At 43.5% G+C, this 15,347-nt stretch overlaps 6 non-coding genes across 6 annotated transcripts; 2 read left to right on the top strand and 4 right to left on the bottom strand.

Annotated features, from left to right (window-relative positions):
* Nucleotides 1-4,181: 4,181 nt before the first annotated feature.
* trnak-cuu (transfer RNA lysine (anticodon CUU)) lies at nucleotides 4,182-4,254 on the bottom strand. The gene has a single exon. It is a non-coding gene; the product is annotated as a tRNA-Lys (tRNA).
* A 2,734-nt stretch (nucleotides 4,255-6,988) lies between these two features.
* Nucleotides 6,989-7,078, top strand: trnap-ugg (transfer RNA proline (anticodon UGG)). The gene is given in 2 exon segments: nucleotides 6,989-7,024; nucleotides 7,043-7,078. It is a non-coding gene; the product is annotated as a tRNA-Pro (tRNA).
* Nucleotides 7,079-7,604: 526 nt separating this feature from the next.
* On the bottom strand, nucleotides 7,605-7,678 carry trnai-aau (transfer RNA isoleucine (anticodon AAU)). The gene has a single exon. It is a non-coding gene; the product is annotated as a tRNA-Ile (tRNA).
* A 2,511-nt stretch (nucleotides 7,679-10,189) lies between these two features.
* On the bottom strand, nucleotides 10,190-10,263 carry trnai-aau (transfer RNA isoleucine (anticodon AAU)). The gene has a single exon. It is a non-coding gene; the product is annotated as a tRNA-Ile (tRNA).
* A 1,873-nt stretch (nucleotides 10,264-12,136) lies between these two features.
* On the top strand, nucleotides 12,137-12,226 carry trnap-ugg (transfer RNA proline (anticodon UGG)). The gene is given in 2 exon segments: nucleotides 12,137-12,172; nucleotides 12,191-12,226. It is a non-coding gene; the product is annotated as a tRNA-Pro (tRNA).
* Nucleotides 12,227-12,752: 526 nt separating this feature from the next.
* On the bottom strand, nucleotides 12,753-12,826 carry trnai-aau (transfer RNA isoleucine (anticodon AAU)). Its single transcript has one exon. It is a non-coding gene; the product is annotated as a tRNA-Ile (tRNA).
* Nucleotides 12,827-15,347: the final 2,521 nt, after the last annotated feature.

Genomic DNA, 15,347 nt, shown 5'->3' with positions numbered 1-15,347 from the left:
TTTCCGCCCCGGGGGCAAAGATGCAATCGATGTTAACCAGAAAAATTCCCTTGACTCGGAGTGTGGATTTGCTTGTAAAGGTTGGATTTTAAGAGTTGCAAAAAACCGGAACAAATACAGTGAGCTTCTGATTGCCCGCACAGGGATCAAACCCGCGATTTTGACTAATCACGTGAGCTAACGAACCATTCAAATAGTCCGTTATTGATCTGAATTATGTTTTGTACCTGCACGCTCGTTGGCAGTGGTTTCTGTAAATAAACCCCTAAATCTGTCGACTCCGCCACAATTCCTAGCTTCTCGTCATTCAGAAAATACTCTGATCTATCTTTCTTCGGACAAAAGTGGATGACCTCGCACTTTCCCACATTGAACTCTATTTGCCGCAGTTTTGCCCACTCTCTTAATCTGTCAACGTCACTTTTCAACTTCCTGCTTCCATCTACATTATTATTGTGTCACAGGAAAGCTGCGTGTTCAAATCACGCGGGGCTAACAGTTGTTTTTAGAGTTGATCGGATTCTGGATGTTCCAGAATGAATGTTTTATTTGCTCATTCTAATTATACAGAACCTTACTCCAAAGTCTGTCTCCCGAGTTCCCCAGTTTCAGGGAGGTGTCTCTTTCTGCCCTCGACTTTTACATAGAGTCGACAGCACCGAAACAGGCCATTCGGCCCAACTTGTCAATGCTGGCGTTGATGCACCACACGAGCCTTCTCTCACCCTTCCACATCCATCCCGATCAGCATATCCTTCTATTCCTTTCTCCTTTGTGTGCTTAACTAGTTTTCCTTTAAATATATCTGTGCTGTTTGTCTCAACTACTCTTTGTGCTAGCGTGCTCCACATTTCGACCACAGCCTGGGTAAAGAAGTTTATCCTGAATTGACTATTGGATTTATCAGTGACTATCTTATACTTATGATCACTAGTTTTGGACACCTCCACAAGGCAAGTGGAAAGATTTTCTCCATGTCTACCGTATCAAACCATTTCATTATCTTCATTACTTCTATCAGGTCACATCTCGGCCTTCGCTTTTCTAGAGAAAAGAGCCTTAGCCTGTTCAGCCTTTCCTGATAAGTATATCCTCTCAGCCCTGGTAGCATCCTTGTGAATCTTATTGCACCTTCCCCATTACCCCTATATCCTTCTTATTATATGGAGACCTGAACTGTAGCCAGCACTCCAAATGTTGTCTAACCTAGGCTCACTGAAAGTTTAATATAACTTCTCTGCTTTTCAATTCTATCCCTCTAGAAAGGAACCCCGGTGCTTGGTTTGTTTCCTTATAGCCTTATTAACCTGCGTCGTGACTTTTAATGATTTGTCTATGTACCCATAGATCCCTTTGCTCCTCTCCTCCATTTCGACTCTTATTATCCAGCAGTATGTGGCCTACTTATTCTTTCTACCAAAATGCACCCCCTCACACTTAACTATATTGAAATTAATATGCCATTTGCACGCCCATTCTGCAAGTTTACTAATGTCTTCCTGTATTTTTCGCATTTTTCTTTTGTATTAACTACAGCACCCAATTAGGTGTCGTCCGCAAATTTTGAAATTGTACTTCCGATTTCCGTGTCCAAATCATTAATGCAAATTGTGAACAACAGTGGCGCCAGCACCGATAAATTGTGAACAACAGTGGCGCCAGCACCGATAAATTGTGAACAACAATCGTCCCAGCACCGATAAATTGTGAACAACAGTGGTCCCTGCACCGATAAACTGTGAACAACAACTGTCCCAGCACCAATAAACTGTGAACAACAACGGTCCCAGCACAGAAAAATTGTGAACAACAATGGTCCCAGCACCGATAAATTGAGAACAACAGTGGTCCCAGCACCGATAAATTGAGAACAACAGTGGTCCCAGGGCTTTTGACATTGAACTTCAGTTGAAACTTTTGCATAAAATGAAAAGAAGTCCCCAAATCGCCCCACGTGAATCTCAAACGCTTTGGGAAGAAGTTCAGTGCAAACAATCAGAACTTTAAAGGCACCTCAGTGACCTGCACTTGCTTTGAATGGGTTTTGTTGGCTATTACATTCGACCGTGAAATCGGCCTCGGCTTTCATCTCACCGAAGCTCACTGTCGCCGCTTTGTATCTGTCAGCGTGTAAGTGACGAGCTTGGATCAGGCACGGGTCTTATCCAATTTTTGCAATATCACAAGCGCCAGGGAAAAGGAACTTGGAGTCGAACTGTCCCTATTCGTGATGAGTTGAAGGAATATGGATCCAAGCAGATCTGGACAGCGCACAGTGCAGTCTCACAGGAGTTCCATATCCACTGTTCAGCTGCTCGGCAATCATAAATTTTAACTGAACTTTACTGTGGCCCGGAGTCACCCTCTGAAATCCAGTCTTTCTCGGACACATTTTTTTCTTAACATTACAACCACTGGTTTAAAAGTGAAAACTACGGTCCGCTTCACTGTGAGTGCAAGAGACAACTTTATAGATGCTGTGTAGCGTAAAAGGCCGGTTCGTTGGACTTGCTCATTTCAACTCATCTTATTTTCAGCAAACCTGAAAATTACTGAAATGGAGGATGGTGAATCACAGCTCGAAAGATCAATGCTGTCCATCACTGGGTGACTGAGTCTTCCAACACAGAGGCATTTAGGGGCAAGGGGAGTTTGAAGTTCAGAAATATGACAGCACCGATTTTCAATCGTGCAAGCTGCACAGCCTTTATTTTTGAAAAGTAAACTGATGATAAGACAGCAGTTATATTTATCGCTGCAAGCTGAAGCTTTCGCTCCGAAAATTAATGGTTCAGTTCGTAAGGCATTGTGTTTCTGTCGCACAATTGCTTATTGATAATGGTTGGTGGTTCAAGTCCACTCACAGAGAGAAGGGGGTAACTGTTACCTTAACATTCATTGTCTCACATTGCCAGGTTTCGAATGTGTCTCTTATTTGCTGCTATCAGCTGAGCACGGCTGATATTCCACCAATTCGCCGGCGATCGGAGAGCAGGCGCCTAGTGGTCCGATGCCGGGTGGTCCGTCCGGTTTTATTCTTATTATGACTTTTATTAGCGAGATTTTACAACTGAGTGGCTTGCTAGGCCTTTTCAGAGGGCAATTAAGAATCAACCACATTGCTGTGGCTCATTTATACTCACTCACAGTTCACATATAAACATCGCATTCATATATACTCACCCACAGTTCATATATAAACATCGCACTCATATTTTTACACCCACAGTTCACATATAAACATCGCTCTCATATATAAACTCATTCGGTTTATAAAGCAACAGCGCGCTCATACACCCACACCCAGTTTATAGTAGCAGATCGGTACCGATCGCCGATAGATCTCTCAGATTCCGAGAGTCCGAAGGAGCAGCGACCGAACAAATCCTGGATCTCATCCTCAACACAGACCGGTCGATCCACCTGTAAAATTACATCGCACTTGGATATCAGGGAGGGTAATGGGTTCTGAGAATGTATCAGGGAGCCTAATGGCTTCTTAGTGGCGATCCATCGGGGCAAGGGGATCTCAGAGAGGGGAAGGGACTGTCAGAGGGTATCAGAGAGTGTAAGGGGATCTCAGAGCGGGGAAGGGATAGTCAGATGTCATCAGAAAGTGTCAGGGGGCTCAGAGAAGGGAAGGGACTGTCAGAGGGCATCGGAGAGTACATTAAGAACTGAGAGAGGGGAAGGACTGCCGAGTCTGAGAGAGTGTAAGGGGGCTCAGGGCAGATCTGTGTAAGGGGCACTCAGTGGGTATGAGAGAAGGTAAAGAACGCTGACAAGGTTCAAAGATGATCATGGACTCTCTGAGGTCAGAGACAGAGTGTATCAGAGAAGTTAAGGAGCTCAGCGAGAATCAAAGAGGGTAAGGGGGGCTCAAGATGTATCAGAGAGGCGAATGGATCCAGAGATGTCATCTTCTAAATGTTACAATTTCTAACCTTCAACATTTTTTATAACAGCAATAAATGAAGCCGATTGAACCGATAATCTGCCGTGTCCCATCTGGAGGGAATGAGAAGGTAGAATCGGGAGGGACTGGATATTTGGCAACGCTCAAGGTTTCATTTCACACAGCTCAGTGTTGTGTCTGTTTTTTAACTGGATTTCATGAACTCGAGAAAAGAGGTTGCAATTTGAAAATTTTATTACCCATTGTGAAAAGTAGAACACAAATGTGCCCAAAGTGGGGCTCGAACCCACGACCCTGAGATTAAGAGTCTCATGCTCTACCGACTGAGCTAGCCGGGCTGGTTGCTAAAATTTTTCCCATTCTATTATTGTAGAGAGACAGCTGTTGGCTTTGCTGCAGGGGTTCAGTTCGTTCTGCAATCTCAGGGTTTCTCCTTCTGTGCACCTGATTTTCATTCTGGAGTCAGTCTGATGCCTTTTGCACGTCATTCAGCACCACGCTGAGCTGAAAAGGAACATCGGAACAGGAGAGGGCCATTCAGCCCCTCTTCCTGCTGTGCCATTCAATTCGATCATGACGTGATCTGCAACTCAACTCTCCTTCCCCGCCTTGGACACAAATCCCTTGGAACCCAAACCGAGAAATGATCGACCAATATCAGTCTTGAAAATTTGAATTGAGCCACAATCCACATCCTTTTGGCCGAGAGAGTTCCAGCTTTCGGCCGTATTTTGTTTGCTAAAGTAATTCCTGATTTCTTGCCTGATTGGTCTGTCTCCAATTTCAAGATTAAAACACCTCATTATGGATTCCGCCAACATAGAGAGAGATGACACAAAGATAGACAGAATTATAAGCAGTGTGGATGGAAGAATGAGATTACAGAGAGATATTACTCGATTAAGTGAATGGGCAAAACTGCGGCAAATCGATTTCAACGCAAGCAAGTTTGAGGCCGTCCACTTTGGACCTCAAAAAGATAGATCACAAAACATATTAATGGATGTCACTCCAAAAAATTAACCTTATGACATTTTGTGTGGATTCGCTTGTTTCTGAAGTCTGCCAAACTTTGAAAAGTTACCGAAATATTGCAATAGGAACCTTATGGCCAGTTCGGGGATCGAATCCGCGACCTTGGCGTTATTCGCCCCACGCTCGAACCAACTGAGCTAACCGGCCATGTATACATCTTAGCTTTATGGGCTTACCCACGTGTTGGGTAGTTTGTGTTTATTTTTACACCGGCTGACACGGTTTTTGGACGAATGTTGATAACACCACATCCCTTTAACATTGTTACTTGTTTCTGCATACATTGTCGATGATCTTGATCAAAATTAACAAACAAAGAGCACTTTAATGTAACAAATTAAATTCCGATCAATATTATTTTACTAACAATCAACAGCCCATCCATAAAACACTGCCCCGCGATAAAACCTGTGGGCAGGACCCTGAGCGACTGTGAAAATGATATCACCGCAACGTGATTCCATCACGCTGCGTTTTGACGTTGAGTCAGATGTCTGTCTGTCTATCTGTCTGTCTGTTTATCCGTCTGATTGGGTCTCGGCCTTATTCTCAGGCCAGGCTTTTTGTTTACTGGCTGCAGGCCTCGCTCCCCGACTGACTGAACAAATGCCGGGCCGTGTGTCAGAATCAATGACTGTGACTGACTGTCTGCCCATTTATGGCCACATTTCTGAGTTCCTGCCTTCGCTCTGTGTCGCAGGCCTGTCTCTGTCCCTTAGGATCACAACACACCCACAAGCTTCACGACTGAACGCAGGTTTGGTCATTCTGTCCTCGCAGGTCCTTCGGAAGCTAATGATTTTGAACTGAATTATTTTTCCTGAGTGTCTTGTGAAGTTTTGTTCAGTGATATGTTTGCGAAAGAGAACGGAGGAAACAGTTCGTGTGCAATTCGCCATTTCTCTACATCGGAATAGAAAACGTGATTGGATGGATAGAAGAGGTCTGAAAGGATGGCCGATCGGCTGTGGGTGGCAGCGAATTCTGCAGTGGCTGCAGTGGTTCATTACCGGTAGTGAAAATGAGGTAATATACTACCACAAGCTGCCGGTGAAAATCATTCAATTTCCCAAACTTGACCCACCGAATCAAATGAAGCTGCTGGGAAAGCTACAAGACAACGCCGGTCTATCGGGCATCGTTTGAAGCAACTGGCAGTTTAAAGTGGCATCTACAGCCATGCAAGTACTGCCATGTGCCGCTGCGATCGCCGAGTGGTTGAAGCGTTAAATTCAAGATCAAATGGAGTTTTCCTTCGCAGGTTTGATTTCTGCTCGCTGAATTATTGTTTAAAGATCCGTTCAATGCTCAAATGAATGAACTGGATCTAACTCACTTCATTTATCTCTCTCAGAGCATGAGAGATACTCGAGCGTGGCCGGCGCTTTTAATTGGGTGCCCAATGTACTCTTGCAAAATTCAAATACACAAGAAAGAATCTTGCCCAATCTGCAACTAAAATTCTGCTACTTTGCAGAACCACCCATTTATAAGCGACTTTATTTACATGAATCTCTCTATCTCTCCTTGTCTCTTGTCTCTATGTTGTCCCCTGATGGACTTCTCAGGCTTCCTGGAACGGTAAAGGCTGATCGAACCTGCAACACCAGCAGGGAAAGGTGAAGGAAAAAAAGACTGAGAAGGTCGGAAAAGTAAAGGTGCAACCCAGCTGATAAATTCGTAGCAAATGTCTCCACATTTTTGTCTCTTCGCCCTCACAGTGAAAGAAAACAGCAATCTGAGTAAAATATACTTATGATAGCTTGTATACTCTGACGATGCCGAGACAGATGCCAATGTAGCTTCAGATGAACTAATTCTGAAAAGTATTATTTGAAAAAACAAGTCGTACAATGTAAACGAATTTAGTAAAGAGAGGCTAATATTGGTGACTGGAAATAGGTCGTGTACAACTTGATATTGCTGTATTTTGGAATAGAAAACGAGATTGGGTGGACAGAAGCGGTTGGAAAGGATAGCCGATCGGCTGAAGACTATGGTGAAATTTTAGACCGGCTGCAGGGCTTTCTAACAAGCGGCTCGTTGGTCTAGGGGTATGATTCTCGCTTTGGGCGTTTTTCTAATGGAATATGCGAGAGGTCCCGGGTTCAAATCCCGGACGAGCCCTGTTATCTCACTGCTTTTTAGTGAAAAGTCACCAATTGGATTCTGACATCTTTGCAGTTGTTCGAATTGAATTATATTTGAGCTCCAGAGGACAAAGTGCAGAAGTTTCCAAGGCGCAACACACACGGAGTAAATAAAATGTCTCAAGATGATGTGGAGATTGAAGCTGAATGTGAATTTACCCCAATTGAGGCGGTCTCATTGATATTAGATGACGGGATCGAGAACCACATATCCAAGTTTGCCGATGACACAAAGATAGACAGAATTATAAGCAGTGTGGATGGAAGAATGAGATTACAGAGAGATATTACTAGATTAAGTGAATGGGCAAAACTGCGGCAAATGGATTTCAACGTAAGCAAGTTTGAGGCCGTCCACTTTGGACCTCAAAAAGATAGATCAGAAAACATATTAATGGATGTTACTCCAAAAAATTGACCTCATGACATTTTGTGTGGATTCGCTTGTTTCTCAAGTCTGCCAAACTTTTAAAAGTTACCAAAATATTGCAATTGGAACCTTATGGCCCGTACGGGGATCGAACCCGCGATCTTGGCGTTATTAGCACCACGCTCTAACCAACTGAGCTAACCGGCCATGTAGACATCTTAGCTTTATGGGCTTACCCGCGTGTTGGGTAGTTTGTGTTTATTTTTACACCAGCTGACAGGGTTTTACAACGAATATTGAATCAACCACATCCCTTAAACATTGTTACTTGTTTCTGTATATACTGTCGAGGATGTAGATCAAAATTAACAAACAAAGAGCACTTTAATGTAACAAATTAAATTCCGATCAATATTATTTTACTAACAATCAACAGCCCATCCATAAAACACTGCCCCGCAAGAAAACCTGTGGGCAGGACCCTGAGCTGCTGTGAAAATGATATCACCGCAACGTGATTCGATCACGCTGCGTTTTGACGTTGAGTCAGATGTCTGTCTGTCTATCTGTCTGTCTGTTTATCCGTCTGATTGGGTCTCGGCCTTATTCTCAGGCCAGGCTTTTTGTTTGCTGGCTGCAGGCCTCGCTCCCCGACTGACTGAACAACTACCGGGCCGTGTGTCAGCATCAATGACTGTGACTGACTGTCTGCCCATTTATGGCCACATTTCTGAGTTCCTGCCTTCGCTCTGTGTCGCAGGCCTGTCTCTGTCCCTTAGGATCACAACACACCCACAAGCTTCACGATTGAACGCAGGTTTGGACAGTCTGTCCTCGCAGGTCCTTCGGAAGCTAATGATTTTGAACTGAATTATTTTTCCTGAGTGACTTGTGAAGTTTGGTTCAGTGATATGTTTGCGAAAGAGAACGGAGGAAATAGTTAGTGTGCAACTCGACATTTCTCTACATCGGAATAGAAAACGTGATTGGATGGATAGAAGAGGTCTGAAAGGATGGCCGATCGGCTGTGGGTGGCACCGAATTCTGCAGTGGCTGCAGTCGTTCATTACCGGTAATGAAAATGAGGTAATATACTACCACAAGCTGCCGGTGAAAATCATTCAATTTCCCAAACTTGACCCACCGAATCAAATGAAGCTGCTGGGAAAGCTACAAGACAACGCCGGTCTATCGGGCATCGTTTGAAGCAACTGGCAGTTTAAAGTAGCATCTACAGCCATGCATGCAAGTACTGCCATGTGCCGCTGCGATCGCCGAGTGGTTGAAGCGTTAAATTCAAGATCAAATGGAGTTTTCCTTCGCAGGTTTGATTTCTGCTCGCTGAATTATTGTTTAAAGATCCGTTCAATGCTCAAATGAATGAACTGGATCTAACTCACTTCATTTATCTCTCTCAGAGCATGAGAGATACTCGAACGTGGCCGGCGCTTTTAATTGGGTGCCCAATGTACTCTTGCAAAATTGAAATACACAAGAAAGAATCTTGCCCAATCTGCAACTAAAATTCTGCTACTTTGCAGAACCACCCATTTATAAGCGACTTTATTTGCATGAATCTCACGATCTCTCCTTGTCTCTTGTCTCGATGTTGTCCCCTGATGGACTTCTCAGGCTTCCTGGAACGGTAAAGACTGATCGAACGTGCAACACCAGCAGGGAAAGGTAAAGGAAAAAAAAGATTGAGACGGTCGGAAAAGTAAAGGTGCAACCCAGCTGATAAATTCGTAGCTAATGTCTCCACATTTTTGTCTCTTCGCCCTCACAGTGAAAGAAAACAGCAATGTGAGTAAAATATACTTATCGTAGCTTGTATACTCTGACGATGCCGAGACAGATGCCAATGCAGCTTCAGATTAACTAATTCTGAAAAGTATTATTTGAAGAAACAAGTCGTACATTGTAAACGAATTTAGTAATGAGAGGCTAATATTGGTGACTGGAATAAGGTAGTGTACAACTTGATATTGCTGCAAATAGGAATAGAAAACGAGATTGGGTGGACAGAAGCGGTTGGAAAGGATAGCCGATCAGCTGAAGACTATGGTGAAATTTTAGACCAGCTGCAGGGCTTTTTAGCAAGCGGCTCGTTGGTCTAGGGGTATGATTCTCGCTTTGGGTGTTTTTCTAATGGAATATGCGAGAGTTCCCGGGTTCAAATCCCGGTCGAGACCTGTTATCTCACTGCTTTTTAGTGAAAAGTCACCAATTGGATTCTGACATCTTTGCAGTTGTTCGAATTGAATTATATTTGAGCTCCAGAGGACAAAGTGCAGAAGTTTCCAAGGCGCAACACACACGGAGTAAATAAAATGTCTCAAGATGATGTGGAGATTGAAGCTGAATGTGAATTTACCCCAATTTAGGCGGTCTCATTGATATTAGATGACGGGATCGAGAACCACATATCCAAGTTTGCCGATGACACAAAGATAGACAGAATTATAAGCAGTGTGGATGGAAGAATGAGATTACAGAGAGATATCACTAGATTAAGTGAATGGGCAAAACTGCGGCAAATGGATTTCAACGTAAGCAAGTTTGAGGCCGTCCACTTTGGACCTCAAAAAGATAGATGAGAAAACATATTAATGGATGTTACTCCAAAAAATTGACCACATGACATTTTGTGTGGATTCGCTTGTTTCTCAAGTCTGGCAAACTTTTAAAAGTTACCAAATTATTGCAACAGGAACCTTATAGCCCGTACGGGGATCGAACCCGCGACCTTGGCGTTATTAGCACCACGCTCTAACCAACTGAGCTAACCGGCCATGTATACAGCTTAGCTTTATGGGCTTACCCGCGTGTTGGGTAGTTTGTGTTTATTTTTACACCATCTGACAGGGTTTTACAACGAATATTGAATAAATCACATCCCTTAAACATTGTTACTTGTTTCTGTATATACTGTCGAGGATGTAGATCAAAATTAACAAACAAAGAGCAATTTAATGTAACAAATTAAATTCCGATCAATATTATTTTACGAACAATGAACAGCCCATCCATAAAACACTGCCCCGCAAAAAAGCCTGTGGCCAGGACCCTGAGCTACTGTGAAAAAGATATCACCGCAACGTGATTCGAACACGCTGCGTTTTGACGTTGAGTCACATGTCTGTCTGTCTATCCGTCTGATTGGGTCTCTGCCTTATTCTCAGGCCAGGTTTTTTGTTTGCTGGCTGCAGGCCTCGCTCCCCGACTGACTGAACAACTACCGGGCCGTGTGTCAGAATCAATGACTGTGACTGACTGTCTGCCCATTTATGGCCACATTTCTGTGTTCCAAATCGCTCTGTGTCGCAGGCCTGTCTCTGTCCCTTCGGATCACAACACACCCACAAGCTTCACGACTGAATGCAGGTTTGGTCAGTCTGTCCTCGCAGGTCCTTCGGAAGCTAATGATTTTGAACTGAATTATTTTTCCTGAGTGACTTGTGAAGCTTTGTTCAGTGATATGTTTGCGAAAGAGAACGGAGGAAATAGTTAGTGTGCAACTCGACATTTCTCTACATCGGAATAGAAAACGTGATTGGATGGATAGAAGAGGTCTGAAAGGATGGCCGATCGGCTGTGGGTGGCACCGAATTCTGCAGTGGCTGCAGTGGTTCATTACCGGTAATGAAAATGAGGTAAGAAACTACCACAAGCTGCCGCTGAAAATCATTCCATTTCCCAAACTTGACCCACCGAATCAAATGAAGCTCCTGGGAAAGCTACAAGACAACGCCGGTCTATCGGGCATCGTTTGAAGCAACTGGCAGTTTAAAGTGGCATCTACAGCCATGTAAGTACTGCCACGTGCCGCTGCGATCGCCGAGTGGTTGAAGCGTTAAATTCAAGATCAAATGGAGTTTTCCTTCGCAGGTTTGATTTCTGCTCGCTGAATTATTGTTTAAAGATCCGTTCAATGCTCAAATGAATGAACTGGATCTAACTCACTTCATTTATCTCTCTCAGAGCATGAGAGATACTCGAACGTGGCCGGCGCTTTTAATTGGGTGCCCAATGTACTCTTGCAAAATTGAAATACACAAGAAAGAATCTTGCCCAATCTGCAACTAAAATTCTGCTACTTTGCAGAACCACCCATTTATAAGCGACTTTATTTGCATGAATCTCACGATCTCTCCTTGTCTCTTGTCTCGATGTTGTCCCCTGATGGACTTCTCAGGCTTCCTGGAACGGTAAAGACTGATCGAACGTGCAACACCAGCAGGGAAAGGTAAAGGAAAAAAAAGATTGAGACGGTCGGAAAAGTAAAGGTGCAACCCAGCTGATAAATTCGTAGCTAATGTCTCCACATTTTTGTCTCTTCGCCCTCACAGTGAAAGAAAACAGCAATGTGAGTAAAATATACTTATCGTAGCTTGTATACTCTGACGATGCCGAGACAGATGCCAATGCAGCTTCAGATTAACTAATTCTGAAAAGTATTATTTGAAGAAACAAGTCGTACATTGTAAACGAATTTAGTAATGAGAGGCTAATATTGGTGACTGGAATAAGGTAGTGTACAACTTGATATTGCTGCAAATAGGAATAGAAAACGAGATTGGGTGGACAGAAGCGGTTGGAAAGGATAGCCGATCAGCTGAAGACTATGGTGAAATTTTAGACCGGCTGCAGGGCTTTCTAGCAAGCGGCTCGTTGGTCTAGGGGTATGATTCTCGCTTTGGGGGTTTTTCTAATGGAATATGCGAGAGTTCCCGGGTTCAAATCCCGGACGAGCCCTGTTATCTCACTGCTTTTTAGTGAAAAGTCACCAATTGGATTCTGACATCTTTGCAGTTGTTCGAATTGAATTATATTTGAGCTCCAGAGGACAAAGTGCAGAAGTTTCCAAGGCGCAACACACACGGAGTAAATAAAATGTCTCAAGATGATGTGGAGATTGAAGCTGAATGTGAATTTCCCCCAATTTCGGCGGTCTCATTGATATTAGATGACGGGATCGAGAACCACATATCCAAGTTTGCCGATGACACAAAGATAGACAGAATTATAAGCAGTGTGGATGGAAGAATGAGATTGCAGCGAGATTTCACAAGATGAAGTGAATGGGCAAAACTGCGGCAAATGGATTTCAACGTAAGCAAGTTTGAGGCCGTCCACTTTGGACCTCAAAAAGATAGATCAGAAAACATATTAATGGATGTTACTCCAAAAAATTTACCTCATGACATTTTGTGTGGATTCGCTTGTTTCTCAAGTCTGCCAAACTTTTAAAAGTTACCAAAATATTGCAATAGGAACCTTATGGCCCGTACGGGGATCGAACCCGCGACCTTGGCGTTATTAGCACCACGCTCTAACCAACTGAGCTAACCGGCCATGTATACATCCTAGCTTTATGGGCTTACCCGCGTGTCGGGTAGTTTGTGTTTATTTTTACACCAGCTGACAGGTATTTACAACGAATATTGAATAAACCACATCCCTTAAACATTGTTACTTGTTTATGTATATACTGTCGAGGATGTAGATCAAAATTAACAAACAAAGAGCACTTTAATGCAACAAATTAAATTCCCATCAATATTATTTTACTAACAATGAACAGCCCATCCATAAAACACTGCCCCGCTCTAAAACCTGTGGGCAGGACTCTGAGCTGCTGTGAAAATGATATCACCGCAACGTGATTCGATCACGCTGCGTTTTGACGTTGAGTCAGATGTCTGCCTGTCTATCTGTCTGTCTGTTTATCTGTCTGATTGGGTCTCTGCCTTATTCTCAGGCCAGGCTTTTTGTTTGCTGGCTGCAGGCCTCGCTCCCCGACTGACTGAACAACTACCGGGCCGTGTGTCAGAATCAATGACTGTGACTGACTGTCTGCCCATTTATGGCCACATTTCTGAGTTCCTGCTTTCGCTCTGTGTCGCAGGCCTGTCTCTGTCCCTTAGGATCACAACACACCCACAAGCTTCACGACTGAACGCAGGTTTGGTCAGTCTGTCCTCGCAGGTCCTTCGTAAGCTGATGATTTTCAACTGAATTATTTTTCCTGAGTGACTTGTGAAGTTTGGTTCAGTGATATGTTTGCGAAAGAGAACGGAGGAAATAGTTAGTGTGCAACTCGACATTTCTCTACATCGGAATAGAAAACGTGATTGGATGGATAGAAGAGGTCTCAAAGGATGGCCGATCGGCTGTGAGTGGCACCGAATTCTGCAGTGGCTGCAGTGGTTCATTACCGGTAATGAAAATGAGGTAATATACTACCACAAGCTGCCGCTGAAAATCATTCAATTTCCCAAACTTGACCCATCGAATCAAATGAAGCTCCTGGGAAAGCTACAAGACAACGCCGGTCTATCGGGCATCGTTTGAAGCAACTGGCAGTTTAAAGTGGCATCTACCGCCATGCAAGTACTGCCATGTGCCGCTGCGATCGCCGAGTGGTTGAAGCGTTAAATTCAAGATCAAATGGAGTTTTCCTTCGCAGGTTTGATTTCTGCTCGCTGAATTATTGTTTAAAGATCCGTTCAATGCTCAAATGAATGAACTGGATCTAATTCACTTCATTTATCTCTCTCAGAGCATGAGAGATACTCGAGCGTGGCCGGCGCTTTTAATTGGGTGCCCAATGTACTCTTGCAAAATTCAAATAATCAAGAAAGAATTGTGCCCAATCTGCAACTAAAATTCTGCTACTTTGCAGAACCACCCATTTATAAGCGACTTTATTTACATGAATCTCTCTATCTCTCCTTGTCTCTTGTCTCCATGTTGTCCCCTGATGGACTTCTCACGCTTCCTGGAACGGTGGAAGCTTATCTAACCTGCAACACCAGCAGGGAAAGGTAAAGGAAAAAAAGACTGACACGGTCGGAAAAGTAAAGGTGCAACCCAGCTGATAAATTCGTAGCTAATGTCTCCACATTTTTGTCTCTTCGCCCTCACAGCGATAGAAAACAGCAATTTGAGTAAAGTATACCTCTGGTAGCTTGTATACTCTGACGATGCCGAGACAGATGCCAATGTAGCTTCAGATTAACTAATTCTGAAAAGTATTATTTGAAAAAACATTCGTACATTGTAAACGAATTTAGTAAAGAGAGGCTAATATTGGTGACTGGAAATAGGTCGTGTACAACTTGATATTGCTGTATTTTGGAATAGAAAACCAGATTGGGTGGACAGAAGCGGTTGGAAAGGATAGCCGATCGGCTGAAGACTATGGTGAAATTTTGGACGGGCTGCAGGACTTTCGAACAAGCGGCTTGTTGGTGTAGGGGTATGGTTCTCGCTTTGGGCGTTTTTTTAATGGAATATGCGAGAGGTCCCGGGTTCAAATCCCGGACGAGCCCTGTTATCTTACTGCTTTTTCGTGAAAAGTCACCAATTGGATTCTGACATCTTTGCAGTTGTTCGAATTGAATTATATTTGAGCTCCAGAGGACAAAGTGCAGAAGTTTCCAAGGCGCAACACACACGGAGAAAATAAAATGTCTCAAGATGATGTGGAGATTGAAGCTGAATGTGAATTTACCCCAATTTAGGCGGTCTCATTGATATTAGATGAGGGGATCGAGAACCACATATCCAAGTTTGCCGATGACAAAAAGATAGACAGAATTATAAGCAGTGTGGATGGAAGAATGAGATTACAGAGAGATATTACTGGATTAAGTGAATGGGCAAAACTGCGGCAAATGGATTTCAACGAAAGCAAGTTTGAGGCCGTCCACTTTGGACCTCAAAAAGATAGATCAGAAAACATATTAATGGATGTTACTCCAAAAAATTGACCTCATGACATTTCGTGTGCATTCGCTTGTTCGTAAAGTCTGCCAAACTTTTAAAAGTTGCCAAAATATTGCAAATGGAACCTTACGGGGATCGAACCCGC

The sequence above is a fragment of the Heptranchias perlo genome, chromosome 20, assembly GCF_035084215.1.
Source record: "Heptranchias perlo isolate sHepPer1 chromosome 20, sHepPer1.hap1, whole genome shotgun sequence".
NCBI lineage: Eukaryota > Metazoa > Chordata > Chondrichthyes > Hexanchiformes > Hexanchidae > Heptranchias > Heptranchias perlo.
Note: the sequence above shows the minus strand (reverse complement) of the source record. Positions and strands in the feature narration are given on the sequence as shown.